Source organism: Pteropus vampyrus, unplaced genomic scaffold, assembly GCF_000151845.1.
Source record: "Pteropus vampyrus isolate Shadow unplaced genomic scaffold, Pvam_2.0 Scaffold89, whole genome shotgun sequence".
NCBI classification, from domain to species: Eukaryota; Metazoa; Chordata; class Mammalia; order Chiroptera; family Pteropodidae; genus Pteropus; species Pteropus vampyrus.
Window position 1 is genome coordinate 4,907,524 of NW_011888870.1, and position 4,779 is coordinate 4,912,302.

Consider the following 4,779-nt stretch of genomic DNA (forward strand, 5'->3'; position numbering starts at 1 on the left):
GGGATGGGGAGCACGGCAGAGGGATGCAGTTAGTATTAATATGATGGCTAGGTGGAGGGCCAGGGGAGGGAGGGAGCAATTGGGGGGATCATTTTATGAACTATATAGATGTCTAACCAATGTACTATATACTCAAAACTAATTTAAATAAATAAATTTAAAAATAAAAATAATAAATGGATACATAATTACGAATTGCAATGAAGCCCTCTGAATTCGAGAATGGTAAAGGGGATAACTTTCACATTGAGAGGCCAGAAAAGCCCTTTCTAAATGGTGAACAGATCATGAGAAGTAGCTGGCCATTTGAAATGAGAAGGGAAAGCACTGCACTCATGGGGAACAGTCGTGGTGAAGGCCCTATGGCTGAAAAGGCCTTAGCACATGTAAGAAACCAAAAGAAAGTCAGTGAGACTAGAGGTCAGGGCAGCAGATAAATGTGAGATGAAGTCGAGAAGGTGGTGATACAGGCAGGGGCCATGTAGGACATGGAAAAAGAAAAGTATCCTAAGAATGAATAGGATAATTCCTTTGGTCTTAAGAGAGACCAAGGAGGTACAGGAAGTACCAATGTGCCCAAGCTTGAAGAAAAGAAGGAATCCCTGCTCCAAGGATGTGTGATGTGCCCAGTCACAACGGAAATGAGCGAAAGACCAAAGGCTGGTATCTTGGAGTTGGAAGTGGGGCAAACCTGGTGCTCTAGAAAAGAGAGAGGTGAGTTCTTCCTTCTGCTGTCTTAAAAAAAAAAAAGAAAAGAAAAGACTTAAAATTCTGATCCCCACCACTCATCTATAACACCCCCATCAACAAGGAAATGGAGGTGAAACAGGCAATACTTCCTCCAAATATTATCTGGGTATCCTTTGGGAGGCTGTATGTTCACCATTCCCAGCTCAGATTCTGGGCAAACACCTCAGCCTTGCCCTGCTGTCTCCTCACCCAGCCCCTGTCACAGGCCACCCACCTGCCTGAGAGACACCTGGGCCATCTTAAATTAAGAGTGAAATTTGGTTCAGACCTGAATGACCTCTGTTGGGCACTGGGACTCTCAGGTCCCAGTCTTTCCCACCCTTATGCACAAGTACCACCCCGTCACCCAGTGGAGTATTTCAACTTTGTGTGTTGTTATTATTTAAGAAAACAAAGCTTTTTATTTTTGGAATTGTGAGCTGGGAGTAGAGAGAAGAAAAAAAAAAAACAGAAAGGAAATAATATTTGAGTGGAAGAGGTTTTATTTATTTAACTGAAATAATACAACAAAATCTAGGTCAAAGTTTTCTCGACTATTTTGTCTAAATTAATAAGAGAATTGCTATAGCAAACAAAATCCTAGAATAACTAAGGATGGGCCTAACTAGTTAAGGACTGATCATTGGGGTGAGACGCACCAGCGTCCTTACTCTGATATGTATCTGCTGCCTTAGGAAGCAGGACAGTTCTTGAAGGCAATGGAAGGCTCCATCTACCCCTCACCTAATTCTTGAGGATGCTACTTCCAGGTTAATCTCTTATGATGCACACACCTCTTGGCAAGCAACTGCCTTGTTCTCAAAATATTAATCGCTCCCTTATCTACCAACTAAGGTCCATAGCCCTTAGTTTAGACTGCAAGGCCCTCTTATATCTGTCTCCCCCATCACCTTCCCGCACTGCTCCCCTAAGTGAACCTCTGCTCTCTTACCCGACTCCTGTCTCCAAGCCTCTTCCCTTGAGATGCTGTGCTTCGGTCATGCCAGCTCTAAAGCCACCCTGTTCCAGAGGCTCATTCCTAAATTTCAGTCCCTTTTAAGGGATCCAGTAACTAGGACAGAGAGCACAGATCTAGGAGGAATTTGTGACTCTGCTACTTCTGAGTGGGGTGACCTTGGGCAAGTCACTTAATCTCTGTAAGCCTCAGTTTCTTCCTGTGTACACTAAGTATGAGACCCCTGCCTTCCCAGGCTACTGACTGGAGTAAATGAGGCTAAGCACGATTTTTCCTCCTTTATATCTTGTATCTAACTCCCTCTCTTCTCAAAATCCAGCCTCAACTCTCCCAGATAGGCTCTTTCCTCTTACATGTACGTCTGTTATAATAATTACTATGTCCATGGTAATCGTTCGCAGGTCTGACTTCCATGATGCTGGGATCTCTTTGAGAGCAGGCAGTCTGGCTTTTCATCTTTGTATTCCCAGAAAATGAACAAATGAATGAATGCGTAAAACACCTAGCCAGTTCCTGGCACACAAAATGTGCTAATAACTATTTTCCCCTCCTATATTGTATTTTAATATGTTGTCTTAAGTTGTAATTATTGTGCGTATGTCTTATCTCTTTCATTGGGTTTTAAGTTCCTTGTGACGATGGGCATGTCTTAGTCATTTTTTAAATTTTATTTTTAAGATTTAGATAGGGTAAAATTTATTCTTATTGGTGTATGGGTCTATGAGTTTTGACAAATGCATAAATGTGTGTAACTACCTATCTTAGACATTTATATTTCTCGCTAGGTACTTTATCTCTCTATAAATGTTTACTGAATAAATAAATGAATAACCGAATAAGGAAAACAATAAACAAACAAATATTTTCCGGGAAAGTTTCCACGAGAGCCACCTAGATACTTCTCGAGTCAGAGAAAATTCACAGAATGAGATTATAACTGCTATACCACCTTTCTGCAAAGCAATTTCTCATATCTATCAGCAATTTTTTAAAAAATGCTTATTCTCTCTGGCCCAGAATTTCCACTTCTAAGACTATATCCAGAGGAAATAATCAGATGCTCACATGATTTAGGTACAAGGAAGGACTCAACAGCATTATTTATAATAGCAAACCATCAGAAACAACATAAATACCCAATAATAGAGGAATGGTTAAACTGTGGTACCTCTATATGATAAGACAGAAAATCATGTGTTCACATTCTTATTTTGTAATATTGAATATGATATATAACTGTGTAATGTTAAGTATAAAATACAATCTATAAAACAATATATATAATACTAACAAAAGTTTGAAAAAATATATATGCACATATGCACATTCTGTATGACAATGTCAAATAAAAAATTTTATACAAAATATTAACCTAATTTTACAAAATAAATGTACATGTATCACACATAATATGTGTGTGATAAGTACTTTTTATTTCCTTCATTATATATTTTCATATTTTCTAATTTTTTACATTTTGTATTTTTAATTTTTCTAAATATGTCTTTTATAATAAGAAAAAAGTTATAAAAATAGGGTTGAAAGGCCTTTATTATCTGCTTTAAAAATCTCATAACCTTTATTTCATCTCTAGATGATTCAGTGGTGGCTAAATTTTAACATTCAAGATGTGGCATATGGCTGTGCTTACACAAGAACGTGCTTTCCGTCTGAGGCATGTTCAGAAATAGCCCATCCCACTGGTGGGTGACACATTTCCTGCACACCTACAGGAAGCAGCCCCTGTCCCAGGGGGCTGAGGCTTCAACAGTCATTACAGGAGAATGTCAGATAAAGGACGGTGGGTAGAATCTGGGACATGCAGAGTAGATTCGTCTTCACCACTACCAAGGACATGATTTTCCTTAACCTCAGCACTGGGACTACGCTTTACTCATTTCTGTATCCCCAGCAACTAGCAGAGTAGCTAGCCCACACAACAGACAACCAAGTGATGCTGTGAAGTGAGGATGGGGGGACGTGAGTAAGAGTTGGGAGGTGGAAGAATGAATAAGTGCTCTGAAACTATAAAGTAGTCCTGCTGTCTTGGAGAACATATGGGCCAACTGCCCACAGCAACAGCCCCAACTGCCACACTTCCCGGCACCCGCATCCATTTCCAATGACTTGCATCTGCTCCCCCCTAGTCAGAGTCTGTTACCCCAGCCTAGGAATCTAGGTTAGCTTTTGACTTGTTTCACTCTATTGACTATGGCAGAAGAAACTGTGTTCCAGTTCTGGGCCTGGGCCTCCAGACACATTGCCTGTTTCCACCTGCTTTTTTAGAACCCTGCCGAGCCCCCATGAAAACAACCCTGGGTTAGGATACTGTGGAATGAGACACGTGGCCAGCCACCCTGCAGACACAGGGCCACCCGGGGGACATGTGCATGACAGCGGATGCCAGAGAAAGCCTAGCTAAGACCAGAACAACAGCCCAGTTGAGCTCAGCCCAAACTGCTGACTCTCAGAATCCTAAACCAAATAGATGGTTTTTAAGCCAATAAGTCTTAGGAGGTGAATGACAAATGAGCTTTTATTTCAGCTTTTAGATTTCGATTTAAAGATCTTAAAGGTATCTAAAACTCAATACACTTAAAACTAAACTCATGTTCTCTCTCCCAGGACCTCTAGTACTCTGTGGATGACATGATTATCCCTCCCATTGCTCGTGACAAAAATCTAGAAATCATCCTTAAATCCTCTCTTTCCCCCTCCCCCATTCTTTGACATCCAATGCATCATTAAGTTCTGTTTGATTTTGCCACCTAAATATTTCTCAACTCCATTTACTTCTCTCAATCTTTATCACTAACACTTCTCCAAGTTACCATCATCCATTTCTGCTGTATGACCTCTGACAAGTTACTTTACTTCTCTGATACTCTGTTTTCCTGACTGTAAAATGGAGATGATGCTAGCACGTACTTTACAGAGACGTATACATTAAATAAGATAACGCATCTAAAGTACTCAATAGAAGATCTGGTATAAAGTAAGTGCTCAGTAAATGTTAGTTTATCTTCCATAATAATATGGCACATAGTACCCGTTTATGATGGACCCCAGTCTTC

The 4,779-nt window shown here is 40.3% G+C and overlaps 1 protein-coding gene across 1 annotated transcript in view; it reads right to left on the reverse strand.

Annotated features, from left to right (window-relative positions):
• The window catches only part of SORCS3 (sortilin related VPS10 domain containing receptor 3), a 540,518-nt gene that overhangs the window by 394,918 nt on the left and 140,821 nt on the right, over positions 1–4,779 (reverse strand). The window lies entirely within an intron of this gene.